At 40.4% G+C, this 18,666-nt stretch overlaps 1 protein-coding gene across 1 annotated transcript in view; it reads right to left on the reverse strand.

The window, feature by feature from the left end:
* The window catches only part of RORB (RAR related orphan receptor B), a 179,017-nt gene that overhangs the window by 64,586 nt on the left and 95,765 nt on the right, over positions 1 to 18,666 (reverse strand). The gene's annotated exons all lie outside the window — the stretch shown is intronic.

The following is an 18,666-nucleotide window of genomic DNA, read 5'->3' on the forward strand; positions in this document are numbered from 1 at the left end:
CCTCGCTCAACGTGTGAGGTTTAAAAGCGGCATTTTTGCGCCACTTGGGGGGGCCAGGACGGTGCTGCTGTGATGCAGCAGCGCCTCCTGTGCAAACAGCACCCTAGGGACGGCATTTTTTCCATCCATAGGGTGCTGTTATTTGGCCAATGACTTAAATGTTAATCAGCCTTATGTGTTATTTGTCTTATGGATTAGTGTCTTATGGATTAGTAACCATTGTGTATACAGGAAGGAAATCTTAAATTCCATATTTTGCAGTCAAGAAACTAGGCCATTCTAAGTAAAGAATACATTATAAAGCCACAGGGCATTTCTGCACACTGTTATTTCTTCAGTTTTGGCCCAAACTGCTGTACTTTATCCCCTGGCTAACACTTGTTCTTTTCAGCCAATAGTTTTCACCTTGCATTTTCCCTGTTTATTTTTTTCTGGTTCTTTCAGAGGCATACCTATGCAAACTGGAGCCCTGGGCAAAACCTGAGTTTTATGCCCCCTCCATGGGCGGCCAACCTCCCCCACTGTGACCAAACAATGATTTTTTCCACCAGGCCATTTCAAAGTCACCATCACATTATAGAGCATCCCACAACTCACAAATCTGAACACAGCAATAGGCCATGCCACACAGCAGAAATAATTTTTGAAAACATTTTCAAAATGCTTTCAAAATGTTTTATTACTGCTATGAAAACATTTTATGGTGTTGTATCCAGTCCCCCCAATTGGGGGAAACAGCATCACTTTCAATGGGGACCCCAGATTCTCCCTTTAAGGTGGATTTAAAAGGAGAATCTGGGCTCCCTAGTTTAAACAAGTGATGCTGGAATCCACCCCCAAACAGCATCATTTTCAATGATGTTTAAACTAGGGAGCCCAGATTCTCCTTTTAAATCCACCTTTCAACATTGAAAGTGATGCTATTTTGGGGTGGATTCTCCCCCACCCTGAAACAGCATCCCTTTCAATGTTAAAACTGGGGACCTCAGATTCTCCCTTTAAATCCATGCCGAAGGGGTGGATTTAATAATAATAATAATAACCTTTATTAGGCATTGAGTGAATAAAAGAAAGAAATAAAACAAGCATTGGCAGGGAGTCGATTTAAAAAGAGAATCTGTGGAAATTTAGGGGGTGCCTGTTGTCAGGGGTGCAATTATTAGGATAACAGCACCAACATTTCAGAGTATCTTTGTAAGACCCTACTGATGATACTCTGGACCATCCCCCTGGACCAAACTTCACAAAACCTGGGTGGTATCAATAAGAGACTCTCCTGATAATACATCCCAGGTTTGGTGAAGTTTGGTTCAGGAGATCCAAAGTTATGGACCCTCAAAGGTGTACCCCCATCTCCTATTAGCTCCCATTGGAAACAATGGGGGATGGGGGCACTCCCTTTGGGAGTCCATAACTTTGGACTCCGTAAACCAAACCTCACCAAACCCAGGTCATATTATCAGGAGAGTCTCTCAGAAAATCCCTGAAATTGTGGTGCTGCTAGCCTAAAATCTGTGCCTCCTGCAGGCCAAAAACAGAAAAAACACTGAAAATACAAAATCCCCCACAAATGAACCTGCAATTTTGTAGCCCACCACAAGGTGGCGCCCTGGGCAGCTGTCCACTTTGCCCAATGGGAGGAATGCCTTTTTCTAACAACTAATTTGGAGTTGCATTTGTTACCATGTGTAATTTTTGTGCTTTTGCTAGTTCATCCCACTACCATCCCACTTTCTGCCATTTGAACTGTGACTAGGAAACATTTCTGCCCTGTGCCATCTTTCCCCTCAACTTGGTAAGGAGGAATTTTTATAACTTACAATGACACATTTACAAGTATTACTAAAAAAACAAACACTTGCCTGATAGCAATATATTGCTTTAATACCGATACAATCACTGGTCTTCCCACATTCTTACAGCAATTGGCATCTTTTTCTCCAACTGCCACCACCACCACCCCCCAATTTATTTTTTTGCTATGTCTATTTGCTTCTTTGCACTTTCAGATTTTCTTCAACAGTAGGGTTGCCAGTTCCAGGGTAGGAAATGCCTGGAGCTATTGTGGGTAGAGACTGAGGAAGGCAGGGTTTAGGGTATAATACCCTAGAGTCCACTTTCTAAAGCAGCCATTTTCTCTGTATGAACTGATCTCTGTTACCTGGAGATCATTTGTAATTGTGGGAGATTTCCAGTCATCACCTAGAGAGTCAACCATATTTATCAGAAATCAAATCCAAACCAAACAATATATGTATAAGAAAGCAGAGAAATACTTATTGCTCTTTCTGGCCACTCCCTCTGCTCTTTGCTTTGTTCCCAAGTGGTTTAAAACATCTACATCTCACATCACAACTTGATCTCCACTTAGTATCAACTTCTGCGCTTTTTAGTTGGCTCTGTGACTTTTTCCACACACAGTCATTTCTGTCGAGAAACATATCTATGGCATGACTCAAACACATATTTACTCCATATCTGTCAGTCCAAGTCTGCTACTAAATATTTCACTTTCCACTTCAGTCACCTCTTTCATTGACTTGTCTTCCATCCCATGGCCACCTTCACAGTCAGTTCAGTAGTCACTCATGCCCCACCCTGCACAGTGCTGTTTTTGTGTAGGAAGCCCCACTACTCCAAGGAATCAGGTTAGACTGAAACCTATCTGGATTGCAGACAATGGAAGAGCTGGAACACCTATACTTCTCACTTGTATAGGTGGCCACTTAGAAGCAGACACTGTTGAATAGAATAAATGTCTCCACATTCATTTATAACTTTTAAAAAATGGATCAACTAAGTTCTATATTTGTAATTACACAGCTGATTGCTGCAGCAGTGCCTGCAACAGCATGTGAATGGGCATCACTACTGAGCAAGGAAAAAGAGGTTTAACAAAGTCAGAAAATGCAGACTCGATGGCGTTCTCCTAGGCACTCCTCTTTTGTCTGAAAGACAGCAGGACAGTTTAAGCACTTGTAACAGAAAACTCGAGTCAATTAATTGTACAGGGGAGAAGAAAAAGAAGCCAGTGTATTCTCAGAAACATCTTGAATTACTGTAATTAACACCCAGTGTACCAGGTTTCTTTTGCAGATTTAATGATTGCCAGCAGCTCCTACACCTTGTTCACATTGCAGTTTTGTTCAACAGTCTAGAACTAGGTTTCGTTCTCCTTTTTCATCCCACCCTTCCCCATCAGGCAGTCAAATAACTGACAAAATACTACATCCTGTGCCTCGTTCCATTCAACTGATGTAAAAGAAGAAGGACACCATATCAAGTATATCTAAGGAGGCAAGTTTCAGCTTTGGAAAAGTATTTTGCAGAACTGTGAAGCTTTTATGTCTATGTCACCTTGCACATAAGAAATACAAATGTGAAAGATGTTCATTCTTGTTCTCCGCTTGAACTATGATATCATCTTGATTATACGGACTTGTCTAAATGAAGGTTTTCTTCCTCAGCATTACATTAACCCACGATGGCGACTCCTATCTGTGCAATAAAATTCCTCTGACTGATACCTAAAGATGTAATGTATTCTGCCACTTTCTGCAAGTCACCATCTCTTCACATGCTCAATACCTCCATTTTCTAATTTTTTAGGTGGCTTAAGAATGACAGCATGGGACTTTTCTTCTTCATGCACATGTTCGTAAACCCATTTTTTCAAAACCTTTTTACATGTGAATGCAAAACCCAGAAACATCACATGATCAACATCTCCAAGAAAAAGAGGTTGTGATTTTATTGTAGGCACCCCCAAGCAACTAGGCATTTGACTGCATGCCATCTTTCCTATTTTTAGGTAATGTATCCTGGCTTATATAATGAAAAGTTGCATACAGAAATATTATGGTAAGTCCATTCAAATGTCCATACTGATTCTACATCAGGTGCTTAAAGTTCTCCTTGTTTCCAGCATTAATTGCTATGGTGATTAGCAATTTTTCATTCCTTGCGTAGATGTTTTTGTAAGGGTTCAGTTGTCAGAATAGTTAAATGGATAGACATGGTGCTGTTTTAAATTAATGTGTTTTTTAAGTAAAAGGCCTGTCTGAAGTATTGGGAAAATGTATTCTGAAGTTAGCTGTGACTAGTTACCTGTGATGGTATAAGGGAAAACAAAGTTCATGCTGCAGCAGAAAATCATGCTGTGGTTCCCAGCAGTAGGTACATTTGTACACTGTCTACATTGCCTTCTCTTTTTAAAAAAAAAACCTGAATGTTTATCTTGATGCTAATTAGTTAGCTATTCAAGCCTTGAGCAGGCAATATGTTCAGGAAGAATTGAAGGGGTGGGGGAGTTTGAGATGATGCCTGCTGTATATGCTCCACCTTCACTTGTAACATTTATAGCTCTACAGAAAGCCTACATATGCTCAGTCAAATGAACATGAGAAGTAGAAGAAGAAGAGTTTGGATTTATATCCCCCCTTTCTCTCCTATAGGAGACTCAAAGGGGCTTATAATCTCCTTGCCCTTCCCCCCTCACAACAAACACCCTGTGAGGTGGGTGGAGCTGAGAAAGCTCCGAAAAGCTGTGACTAGCCCAAGGTCACCCAGCTGGCATGTGTGGGAGTGCACAGGCTAATCTGAATTCCCCAGATAAGCCTCCACAGCTCAAGCGGCAGAGCTGGGAATCAAACCTGGTTCCTCCAGATCAGAGTGCACCTGCTCTTAACCTCCTACGCCACTGCTGCTCCCTTGGGAGTACTAGGGAGACCAGGTACAATCCTAATTCCCCTGCCATACATCTACTTCCCTAGATGTGGGGTCCTTTCAGAAATTTACTGTCATTTCATAAATCATATTGTTTGTGTTCAGATTCATTTGTAACTGCTCACTTCCTGTGCTGTGATGTCCTCAGTCTTATGGGGTAATCTGGACTGGTAACCTAGCTTTATGACATGATTCGGTCAGAGCAGTGGTGGGATTCAAATACTTTAAAATGGTTGTTTATAAGAACCATTTTAACAACTGGTTCTGCCGAAGTGGTGCGAACCTACTGAATCCCACCACTGGCTCAGAGTCAGGAGAATGTTATTCCCTCTTGTTGTTTTTTGTCTGCATTGTCACAAACAGCAACTGGAACATTTTGTGATGGACTGGAAAAAAACACGATGAAGCAGCCAATCCATGAATCGAGCATGTTGCACACAAACAGTTTTGTTGCCCTCATCTGATTCTTTTTCTTATCAGTTACAATTGACAGAATCCACAAACTGTAGTTGCTGTCTCTAAGAGCCCAAGGGGACTGTGAATTTGTATTTGTTAAACAGCAACTAGTGTACTGCCTGACAAACTGAATAGTGTTTCAGAAGCAGTGTGTAAAAAAGTTTCACCAAAGAAAAAATGTTAAAAATCCCATTGCATATGTTCGGGTCAATTGAATCCCAGCCAATATTTATTAGCATTCCATGATATCATAATAGCTGAACCAAAAGTGTGTGACTGACTATATGTTTGGGGAGTGTTAAGAAGGGAACCTCAGATGATAACCATTGTTAAATATACTTTGTTGGCATGTATCCAGCAAGATATTCATGCAGGAGGCTTCAGCAAGCCTAATGGAAATATTTAACTTTTTTTCTTTAAGCAAGTGACACCCCCTCCCCCCTTTAATATGGAACTCTTTTTGTTTCAAAAGCAATGTGCTATGTGGCTTTTGTTGGAATGAGGAATAATCAAGTCTGAAATTCCTGAGCTTTATATATATATATATATGGAAACAGTAAATATTTGCTGTCTTATACCTTTATGGATAGATCCATGAGCTTGAATCAGATATTGAAATTCTAGCCCAATCATGATTCTTTAAAGACACTTGCACTGATCTGCCAAAAAAGTTGTTAGTATGGCTAAGGAAAGATATATCTGCGAAATAAACAAGAAATTATTGGTTCTTCAACCTAGGCCTCTTCAGATTCAAGAAACTGTTTTCCTGATACAGCACTTTCCCCAAAGAGATTAGTATTGTAATCCCAAATATTATGCTACGCAGGCCATCTCATATTAGAGCTCATCAGATCCAATGTTCTGCACATAATCTCCAGCAGCTTTAGCCGGTGTTTATATAAGCTGGCCAGGATATGGTTGTCTCTAAATAGTAATGACCACAAAGCAAAATAGCAATGGCTACCCTTTTCATCCTACAATGGGGTTGGGCAGACATAGCATTTTCTTTCTTGATTGCTGTACAATAAGAAAAGCCCTGCAATTATGAAAATGTCTTTGCTAAATTCACAATGCTCCATTCCTGTCAAAAACTTACATCAGAGAATAAAAGTGTGGGAGGGGGGGACTCTGGTACATGTCATATTGTATTTGGATTAGAACTGAGTGGTGTGAAGGAGTTACCGAGAGAATCTTTGCCTACAGTCGTTTGAATCCTGCCTAAAGAAGTGTTTTTCTGATTGAAGAAATATATGAAAAATATAATTGTCTAACAACAGCCAACACAACTACTACCAAGAGTTCTGAGAGCTGGGAACCATCTGTGAACAATAGCAGCAGCTGTGGTAGAAGGGATATATGGAGGTCTGGAGAGTGGACTCCAAACAACATCTGCCCCCAATTTGTGCCTAGCCGAGCCAGGAACTGCAGCACTTGGACATCTGCCTGGATTCATCTGACAATGTCAACAGCAAAAGACAAATCTCTTAAAAGGTTTTTTTCCCCTTTACCTCAATTTTTTTTTAAGTCCAGTGGTATTTTAAAGACTTACAACATTTGTGAGTCACAGCTCACTTTCTTTACCTCAAAAATTCTCACAGATCAACAGTAACAGTGACTGGGAATCATCTTCTCCAGTGCTCATATATGGTTTAGTTATCAGAACACTATTATTTACCTGGTTATTGTGAACTGCTCTGAAAAGTTACCATCAAATGTATACATGCATAAATTAAATGTTCAACATGTAGTTAAATTACAGAATCGTGTTAAGTGGCACCTTGTATCTTGCACATTGTTCTTTAATGGTAATGCACATACATCTATGCACATGTGCAGGAGAGACAAGATGTAGGTCGAATCCCCACTTGAAATTTGCACGCAGATCCAAACCTGTTCGTTGTGAAACTGTGTCCTCTTCATCGGAGTTTCTCCCTCCCCACCGCAGCGAGCACACAGCAGATACACCCGGTTGCAGAACTCTTAGCAATCCCCACCACCAGGCTAACTCGCTTCACCGGTCTCCCCTGATTGGCTGGCGTGCCTTGATGGGGCAGGACCTTTTCCCACTGCGGAAACGTACATTGTAGGGGTGTGATAAAAAAAACCAGTGTGTAAAAGTTTAACGTTTAACTGTTCAACTGTGCAAACAGTCAATCGTTACCTGTGTAAACCATGAACGATTCAAAGTTACGCGTTTGACTGTTTAACGTTTGCATCCCCTTCTGCTGGCCAATCGCAAAAGCAGAAATGAAACCAAGGAAAGGCTGCGTGTGCATCGCAGTACTGATTGGTTGCGCAAATTCTGCGTCACACTCCAGGGCAGGAAACGAGTCAGGGTTTCAACCCTCATCCCTCCCCTCGGATCAGCTCTGAACTGTGTTAATGGGGTCTATGCCACTTGCAACCAGGTCCTGCCGGAACGCGGATTAACGGGGAGAACGAGTGCCAAAAATGGAATCTGCCCTGCAAGCAATGGGGAGGTCGTCCCTCAAACCTGGTTAGTTTGTGTTCTGAAACCTGGCTAAGATGGTAGTGGGGATTCGACCATAGCCTGCCACTCACTAAATGGATTGACTTCTGATGACTCTGAAGAGGAATGATTCTTGAAAAATGAGGTCTAACAATCTATACTGGGACATTTTATCATTACATCACTAATAGGCAAATATGGGGACAAAGTTGCAAGAGTTCCCCCCCAACCCCCCCCCCCCAGAAACAAAACAGAAATGTTTATTCAGATTACTCGGAATACTTGATGCCTATGTTATCTTTCTCGACAGTAAGTGCCCCATTGTATTTGCACGTACGACAGAGATGCCTGCATAAATGGAGTGGCAATAAAAAGACATTGATGCAAGTAAGAAATTGTGAACTCCAGTAACAAAAAAATGGGCAAAATGAAACAGCTCACAACAAGAAAATATGAAAATAAAAATAAATTAAAAGGGCATATTCATGCATCGCTAGAGGTAGGACTTCTATCAAATGTAGCTGCTTATTATTGCTCTGTTGCTGATTGGTGGTCTGGTTGTCAGTTACTAAACAGCTTACTTCTCCATTCCAACTACTTTCTGCTTCTGATGGACAGCCAATTTCCACTCTCTAGAAGCCTCAGCGAACAGCTTCCAAATAGTAGATTGTAATGTTAAAAAGAAAAAAAAAGAGATGTTTGGCAATTTAAGCACCCAACTGACAGAGTTGAAGGTTGTCGGATTTTGGTGGGGAAAGAGTTAGGAGGTCAGCTGGGTAGGCAGGGAGTCTGTTAGAGTCTTTAGGTATTCTGAAGGCACATAGGATTTGGGAGCTTTTTCTGTCAAAAAATGTTTTTAAAAGGGAAGCTTATCTGCTCTGTGATATAAAGGTTCATGTGCTGTTCCTGCCAAAAACAGCAAAAAAGTGAAAAGCTTTTGTTTTATAAGTTTGCAAATGAGAAAACTGCATTTTAATTGTTATGCTTTCACAGGCACTATCCAGTAACTTTGGCTATTTATGCATGTGAGGTCTCCTTTGCTTTGAGTGTACATTCCCTTCAAATTTGATTCTTGTTTGCGCACATGTTTTCCCCTCTCCAGCAGTCACCCCACACTCAGATCTATGAATCCCCATAGTTTAATAAAGCTCTATAATTGTGATTTTTTTCTCCCTTCTCATGAAAAGCAAAGGAGTTCCATATATATTGGCACTGTCTTGGTTTTTTTGGCTCCTCCCTGCCTGCCACCACCCACACCACACCACACTACCTCAGTCTACCAGCCATCATTTCAGGATCAGAGGGTTTGGAGAGTTCCCCCACTGGGTTTTCTTTAAAAAAACATGTTTAAAGTCTACTGCTAGTGCAGCAAACCCAGTGAAATTGGCAAGGTTGAGTTCATTCTTGCTTGCCTTCCTTATCACTCCCCCCTCCCCCAGCTTCTGGCTCCCTCCTTTCCAAGCCTCCTGCAAGACTTTATGGCTGCTATTACTTGGTATGGCAGACCTTGCTAGTGAATCAAGCTGTTCCTGCAAACTGTCAATAAACAAAAGACACTCCCTTGCCTCCTCTAAAAAAAAAACAGCAGGAAACCACCCAAAATGGAGGTTGCATGGCAACAACAAAGAGGCAGGCAGACAAATGGTGAATCAGCTCAGATAGGGAAACAAAAAACTATGGGGAAAAAAGAATGGTATAAACAGGAAAACCCCACAACACAGCAAAGTTAGAGAATCGACTGCTTCACAGCCATTGGATAAGTAGTTCATGCATCAATGGCCTTTGTTACTGTAATACCGAAAGGACTGGAGAAAAGGAAAACAAAGAAGTCTATTGTGTGGTTTCTTCTAGCATATAATTCCCTCGTAATAGGACAAGTGAATACTAGGTGGCACTTTATGTCTGAGCATTACCATCATTTAGCACTATAAGACTAAGTGCTCAGTCTATAGAAGGGTGACTTGGAGACAGCATAAAAGAGAGCTGCTTCCAGTCTAAGTAGACAATACTAACCTTTATGGACCAATGGTCTGATTCAATATAAGGCAGCTTCTTGTGCATGTGCATCTCATTTGAGAGTCTCATGTGCATGGGATGAAGCTGGATAACTCTCAGCACAGTGAATATGTATGATGGGGATAAAGAAAACCAGCAGAAAATTGCTGACAGGGTTTAAAACCAAGATGGTACAAAAGTAGCCACAAAATGCTTCCATACACAGCAGGCCATTAAATTGGATAAAAATGACACTGACTTGCCATTTAATAAATTAATTAAACCCACCTTGTTATTTTGTGTTTTATTTGGGAAAGGTAGTGGTGACAAAACGTTACTGATTAGGGCTGCAATTCAAAACACACCATTTAGATAGTGAATGAAACTGTGTGATTCATGTTTAAATTAAAAGATTTGACCTTTAAAATACATTTTACAAGGTTCAGTGCAGGAGTATACCACCCATTCCACAGTACAACTCATAACATCTGAAATGTATTGATACTTTTTTCCTGTGCGTCAATTCATATAGCTGATGTGAAATCAGTGATTTTCATGCGGTTACGTGAAAGTTCCATTACCCAGAGCAAAGGAGAAAAAGTGATTGGATCTCTATAAGAAAAAGCATTTGTGTGGAGTTCCTGATTCAAAAAAGTTATTATTTCCATAGTAGAGGGGAGTAGATCAATGACCCTTGCACAATAGAAACCTTTTGTGTGTGCCAACCGGAACTAGAGTACCTACCAAACACCACCATAGTGTGGTGGTGGAAAATACTGTCAAATTTCAGAGTTTTAAGACAAGAGATTTCAGAGGTGGTCGCCATTACCTGTTTTTGTGTAGCAACCCTAGACTTTCTTGGTGGTCTCCCACCCAAATGCTAACCAGGACCAACCTTGCTTAACTTCTGAGATATGAGGGTAGCTGGGGCCATCCAGGGCTACAGTAGACAATACACTAGACAGTATCAATAAATACAATATTTAAAACATGATAAATTCACCTACAAGCTTGAAATACAAACTAATAAAATTCATAGCCCAATCCAGATCCTGGGGCAGCTGGGGATAGCACTTCTGTCACACTGCTGTGCCTCTCCTGAGGGCTTCCAGGCAGCACCGGAAGCCAGCAAGAAACTGAAAAACCCCAGCTACCTGAAAGACCTACATAGGACTCAACAGAATTACACTACCCTGTTGGTTCATTGACCATCCCACTGGTGTTCCTGGGGCCAAAGCCTGGTCAACTTGACTAATATCAGCTCCACCTCTGGGAACGCCCCCAGCTGTGTTGGTCTCCATGTTACGTCATTTCAGCTAAGGGAGCTAAGCACCTCCCACCGCTGTAAGTGCCCACACTGCCACCTGTGGCCAATTCACCCCCATCCCCCAGATTGGACAGTTAATGTTTCAACAATTTTAGATTCTTTGTGAAAATCACAAATATTCTAAAAGTACAAAAAGAATAACCCAACTGTGAACAGTGTTTTTTAAATAGCATAATTTTCCATTTGTTTCCAATTACTTTTAAATACTGTAGTGAAATCAAAGTTAAGCCTTTTATGCATTGAAAATAGAGAAGTATGATATGGATGTGATGTGAAAGATACTATGTGGTTAAATATTGTGCAAGCTCTTAACTAGATCCTTTAGTTCATGTTCTTTCATGCTTTTATATTTCTAAGCTCCTTGTCCTTGACTGCATTGAAGTGATACAGTACAGGCTCTCCTTTTTCTGTATTCTTGTGCAATTTTTTTAAAAAAGGGGCTGTGGTAAAAGCAAAACTTCAAACACAGCTTGAAGAATTACAATACAGTTCGAAATTCAACTGAAGTAGCTGTGTTTGTGTTGTAACAATGTTTTTTAAAGTCTTGAGGAACCTAAAGACCAACAGATATACTGAAACTAAAGCTTTTGTGCGTGCAAAAGTTTATTCGGTCAACTAGTTAGTATGCAGGGTGCCATAGACCACTTTTAAACATTTTCAAAAAACAATAGTACTTTATAATTCAATTTGCTTCTTTGAAATTTCTGTATCTTCTTCCAAATTGACTATCAGCTATCACGTTTTAGTCTAACTGAATTTGATTGGAATTCCTTGTACAATCTTTATAGAGACTGACAATTGTATGAGACCAACTGATTTGCAAACTCTTAGGCCGTTTCCGCACGGCCTCCTTGCGCCCCCACGCCGCCAAGAGTGCTGGCGGCGTGGGGGCACAAGCCCACTCGCACGCAAGCGTGCGAGCAGGTCAAGCGGAGGCCGCCGCAGGAGAGGCGGCTCCGCACGGAGCCGCCTCTTTGCCCTCCTCCGTTCTACTCACGATGTCCTCGTAGCCGCTTCGCTGGCCATCGATTCCACGCTGCCCTCCGACCCTGGAGGTCGGAGGACAGTGAAGCGACGGCCAGCGGCAAACTGCTCGTGAAACTTTCGAGGAAACTGGCTCGGCATCTTCCGGTGATTCGCGACGGCGCTGGCGAGGCTTCCCAACAACAACCCTTTAAAGGGTTGTTGTTTAAACATTATGACGCCGCCTCTGGGGAGGGAAATTGCAGCAGCGGCGCTGTCGCGGCGGCTGACCCGCAAGGCGGCGTTTTACCGCTGGGCGATGGATTATGAAACACGTCTTGAGGAAACGGCCTTAGATATTCCTCAAGATTGGCTTCTCATCAGCTTGGTAAGGTATTTTTCCAATATTTAGTTTTGGTAAGATCTTGATGCATTTGGTATGCATTTATTTATTTAAAATTTAAAATAATAAAACGTACAAAAATCCGAAGCATTAAAATTATTTTTTATTAAGTTGAATAGATTTTTAAAAAAATAAAGAATGAATTTCATCTGTTCTCTTTACAGTCAGTAGTTGTGATCATGATACATTTTCCCCAAGACCTAATATAAAAGGAGGGGAGGATTATTCACTGGATGAGTCATTTATTATGCCAAGTAGATTTTCATACATTTTGATGAAGGGGGAGGGGAGGGTAACCAGATATAAATCTGGCTTTAGGGGTCTATTTTTGTGGCTTCTCTGTTCCCTAGCCACTATGCTGATGCAAACCTTGAGTCTTATTAGTTTATATTAATAAGATTAAACATGCAGTGCATTAGTGGCACAGACTGATCAATTTCATCAAATGAGGATGAGAAATTGTTTGAAGAAATAATGGATGAAAAGCTGTTGTTTGGGCTCTATGTTTTTTATGTATTAACTTAATAATTGTGGTCCTAATAAGTCCAGTGCAATTATTCTTGAACTGATGACACTTGTGGACAGTAGCAGTGTAAGCTATTGTCATTTGGAATGATTGTGTGGGTAACTTTTGTTTATGTCCACAATCTGACTGACAGCCATATTTGAAATGTGGCCCATCCTATATAAAATGCAAAAAATGGAGTTGTTAATCTTTCTCAGAATTTTACCTCTAATTTGAGTAAATCAAACATGGATGTTTATTTTTACCACATTTCTCTCCCTTCTGGGGACTTAAAAGCAGCTTACAACATCACCGTGTCCCCGTGAGTTAGATTAGGCTGAGAGAAAATGAGAAGTCCAAGGTAAAGTAGCAAGTTTTGTGGAAGATGGGGGACCTGAACTCAGTTCTCCCAGGACATAGTCTGATACTCTCAACACTCCTATGGTATCTGCTTGGATAGAGTAAAATTCCACTGACTGAATGTAGTGAGTAGAGTGAATATTAAAGTAAAATCAGTCGTTTTCCAGTACGAACAAATGTGGAAAGCCATTTGATATACTTGATTACCATGTTGAGATTCTATGTTAGAGATAAAAAAAATATTTTACATGAAAAATTGCAAAAAAAATTTGGAAGGTGGAAGGGTCATATGAAGGAATTTTTAAATAAATGCAGTGGCAAAAAGGACTACTGATTACTTCAACTGAGCATATGCTAGAATTATACTCTGAAGATGACAGCAGGGGCTGCTGCTTTAGCAGCTTGAATGTTGTCAACACATATCATAATTTTTTTTATATTTTGTAATTCCTTGGAAAAAGTCAGACTACAATATTAGTAAACAAGCAGATGTTAACTCCTTGGTATTAAAATATGTTTGAGTTTTGCTTTTTATTTGTTCAGCACTAAACATTCTAATCTCCAAATCTACTTTTTATGAAATTGCAATTTGCAATTGCAATTGCAAACTATTACAAAAGAAACTGCCTTCAAAGTGGGACTTACTGTTAAAAAACAAAGGCACAATACAAGCCAACAAGTATTTTTAATTTTCACTACTGTCAAACAGGTTAGCCTGTTTTTCACTTACAGTACTTTTATTGAAATGGGATTGTAATGTGATTAACTTTGGCTAGATTGTGCCGTAGGTTCAATCAGGACAAAACTGTACATTACAAATAGCATGTCTTATCTAGAGTAGTTTCATTACAGGATGGAAATATTCATATAGCAATTACTGTCTGGTATAGTCATAACACACAAGATTTCCTGGTCTTTGGTGGTAATCACTTGTCTATCTACAACTATCAAGAAATGAAAGAAGTTACAGTTAAGTTCATATGATAACTACTGGCCTTATCTAAAGAAAGTATAGATATGGAATAGTAGTTTTCTTCCAAAAAAGTAGAAAGGTGGGCGGGGGGGGGCACTCATTAAATTGTATCCATGAATTTAAGCTAAAATACAGACCTAAATATGCCTATCATATGTACATATGTATCTTTCATAAATCAATCACTAATTCTGGGCACTTTCCCTCAGCCACTCAGAGAATTATCAGTTCACTACTCAAAAACCATCCCTACAGAAAAATGATGGAGCCAATTACATCCCAGTCTCTAATTTGCCCTAGTTTTCAATAGTTTCTCATGGAATTTTGAAAGATAAACACATGCACTCATAGTATGTATGTGGAATATGTGCAGTTTTTTATGGCCATTATATTCATGAAAAATCCCCTAAGGCATCAAACAACACTGAAAGTAGTAAGAAAAGTGGAAGATCTCATATGAGAGAATTCTTACAACAAAGGAACCCATAGCCTTCAGTTTGAAAGACCTGAGGAAAGGTGTTAATGATAACATTTTGGAGGCTATTAATTCTTCATTGCACATAATTCGTATACTTCAAACAAACAGTAATTTCACTGTAACTCAAAAAAGGAGGAGAAAAATAACAACTTGTGTGTGACAGTCAAGATGCAATGGACATTTTATCCCCCAGTAATTATTCATTTTACATACATTTTACGAGTCCCAGGATAAAGGTGTAACCTGAAAGGATAACTTGCCACCTACACAATCCTGCTGCTTTAATACATGGAACAAACCTGTTTCCAGACAACCAATCAGCTCTCCATTTTGACAGCTGCTATTTTTATGGAAACACATCCGTCTCTGTTAGAAAAATGTTTCAAAAGGAGCAGCATAGGCTAAAATGAATTCTGTAGGGGCAAGCGCTCTGCGGGCATACTGGAGGTTGCTCTTCTTAAACCAAAAAAATTGATCTAATTTACACCAGAAAGAGACCTTTTCTTCTCAGTTATCAGATGGTAGAACAGACTTTCAACAATTTCATAAAAGGTGCTATATTTGAGTGGAGAACCTGCATTTGAAGGTTGCATATCCCTCGACTGACTACAGTGTGCCAAAGAAAATGCAGCAGCGGTGTCCTGAGCCTTGGTGCAATTTTAAAAGTGAGTGCTTTCAATTGTGAGAAGCAGCTGTTATCCTTTGGGAATGTCACCAGATTAACCTGTGGGCTTTGCTCTTTTCTCTGTGGTTCAGCCATGCAAACTCTCATGCACCTTAGTGTCCTTTGACTAGCTGCCTTCCTTGTAAGTGTAAATTAAAGGACTAGCCATTCTGCTGTGAGTCTTATAATTGTGAAACATCTAAATTGCTATAGCTCTTGGGACATTTACACAAACTGAGTTATGTTCAGGCTTTTTTCATGCAAACGTATTTCTAGATAGAAAACTTGACCCACACTTTCAGTCTACTGTATCTGAGAAGACAGCAGCCCAAAGATCAAACTGAAGAAGCATATCTTGCCTAATATATGAAGCCAATAAATATATAACTAATGTTTTAACTGCATGTATTTTTGGATGTTATAGCCAATGGCTCAAACAATAAATACTACTTGACTTGAAAATATATACTGAAAAACAGAGTACAATACTGGTCTAGCTTTAGATAAGATAAAATGGAAATACTGCTGTGATAACCACTCTCTTATTACTTTGTTAATAAATATAAGTGCAAAATAATGTTCATTGATTCCTTTCTTTCCATATCTGTATAACACTATCACTAGGAATTTAATTTTTAACCTCTTTTTATTTCCTCCGTAAGTAGTGTGTTGGAACTTTAAATCAGTTTTGAAGGGCTAGGTGGCCCTGAGGAAATTACTAGTGTGGGATTCCAGGTTAAATTTAACAGACTAAAATGTTATTTATATATCTTCTTTAGCTTAAAGGATTGAAGAAATAATTTACAGTAAATAAAACAATCTGAGGCAACAACTTCTGCTGAGATTATTTTCACTTCACATCTATCCACTTTCTCTCTCCTTTACATCTCTGAAACCCTATTAGGATTTGGCTCCATTTCTAGTCTGTCAATGGTCTTTTCTGCACAGCAAAAATAAAATGTCCTGAGGATCTATTTTTAAAAGATCTATTTTGTCTTTTTGTGTTCACTCTGCACGAACAAAAAAGTGTTGCCAACCAAAATAGTTCTTTTTTCCCCTTCTGCCACCAAACAGAGCTCTTGTCAGTTTCACATACTTGTGCCCATCATTTTCTCCTGCCTGTGATTCTCCATCCCACCCATCATTTGTTGATCGTTTGTAATGGAGATTTCCTCTGCTTGCAGCTCATCCATGCATGGTTTCACTGTAAAAAGTACATTAATAGGGTTTGTTTTTCCTGGCGATTCCATGCATATGCTGTTTTCCCCTTTTTTTGTTTTGAGGGAGATGTTTTCAAAGCTACAATGACTCAAATATGCACATATTTTAGATTCTCATGTGGTGTCACTGTAGCTTTGCAGACATCTCCCTCAAAACACCAAAAAGAGGGAAAACAAAATGTGTGTGGATGGAAGTGCCAGGCAAAACAAACTTACTTCATGTACTTCTTACAGTGAAATCACACATGGATGAGCTGCAAGCAGAGGAAACCTCCATCACAAACTTTCCCCAAATGGGGGAGGCAGCAGGCTCTTGCTGAAGAGGGCAGAAAATGGCAGGCACAACTGCAACCAAAATGAAAGTAAGAGCTTGGAGGCATGAGAAATGAAGCATCTCCTGGCTGCTTTTGTTTGCACAGGCAAGCAAAGATGTCTTCAACCCATCTTCAGAAAAAAGGACTGCAACAGTGATTTTTGAAAAACCAGATTGCGATAAATAAAATTGAGAGAAAGAAAATGTTCTGAAGATGTTTTAGGTGAGAGACCTGCGTGAACTTCTTCATCAAAACACATTTTATTACATCATCAAGATGTTATATTTCTGCTGTATGGAAAAGGCCAACGTTTCTACCTATTTAATTGGGCAGTTCTACACTTTGTATAACACTAGGCTATTGATATCATCAAGACCCTTTCTCTAAGTTTAGCACACATAGCCCCCTCTCAATTCAGCACAGACTAAGAGACTCATCCAAAAGGGGGGGAACCTGATTCAGGGAGTAGTGCATTCCCACACGGGCAGATTTGCCCTCACCAGGGCACTTACCCCAGTGAAGAAGCAATACTGCCAGCATGTGTCTGCTGCAGCCACCCCTCCAGCACTGAAATGTTGTGCTGTCATGCCAGTGTCCCAGTGCCACAGCCACAGGCATAGTGGGGATGGGGGAGGAGTTGACACGAGTTAACTCCCTCCCAGTCTTTGCTGATGTCTGGCAGGCAAGCTGCAGTCTTTTGGATGGTATAAGTTTGGTGTGGCCCATTGAGGCTTCTCGGCAGTAGGGTGGCTTTTTGACTTCCCCAAGCAACAAGGAAGCCTCTTCGGAGACTGTGGCCCAGTGCAGCTGTGGCCGGGCACCCTCAGTTCAGCACAGACTCTTCACAGTCACTCTCCAGTGACAACCAACCATCTAACTCACCCTCACTTTCTCCCCCTTCCTTCTACAGTTTACCTCTTATTTTAAAGAAATCAGAGGCGTAGCTCCAAGGGGACAGTGTGTGTGGCGAGGGCGTTCTGCGGGCATTGTGGGGGTATTCTGGGGTGGGAAGGGGGTGTTCTGGGGTGGGATGGGGTGGAGGATGCACTGGTGCACCGGGCGCTTTCCCCCCTTGCTACGCCTCTAAAAGAAATGGACATTATCTGAATCACCCAGCCTTGACTTAATCATAGCATCAGTTTTAACACTTGAAGGCACAGAGCTAAATGGGCAGGGAAGGAATGTAGAATGTTGTTAAAAACTTGGATAGGGAAAAATCCCTGTTGTTTTTTATATGTGTTATAATCATTTTTGGAATAAATAGGCGATCAAAGGATACAAATAATATTCTTGCCCTAAAGGTGCTGCTTAATGTTTCAACTGACCTCAAGGTGATAGATGAATCTCTGATGTTTAGCTAGGCCTTTGAAAACTATACTTTGCCAAATATGGAATTCCAAAAGGGGACCCCACCATTCAATAAAGCATTCAGACAAATCTAAAGAGGTAGTGGAACCAATTGACTAGTATCTGACACACCAGAAACCTCTTGTAATTGCTGTTCAATAAGGGGCCAACCTGGAGGATAAGATTGTATTAATGTCCTCAATGGTAGATAATTGCTATGGTTAGATTTCACAAGTGGGAAACTTTAAGGACTTGTGGGAGACATCTCATTTCCCTCTCCCCCACTATTTCATCTTTCTTTTCCCTGAAAACCTCCATAGCCTCTACCCTTTTTCTTGGTTCTTTTCCTTCCTCTAGGTTTCCAACTTCCAGATGGGGCCTGGAGATCTCCTGGAATCATAAAAGCATTCCCAACTGCAAAGATCAATTAGTAGATACAGGTTGGACAATTCCTCGTGATTTGCAA

The sequence above is a fragment of the Sphaerodactylus townsendi genome, linkage group LG07, assembly GCF_021028975.2.
Source record: "Sphaerodactylus townsendi isolate TG3544 linkage group LG07, MPM_Stown_v2.3, whole genome shotgun sequence".
NCBI lineage: Eukaryota > Metazoa > Chordata > Lepidosauria > Squamata > Sphaerodactylidae > Sphaerodactylus > Sphaerodactylus townsendi.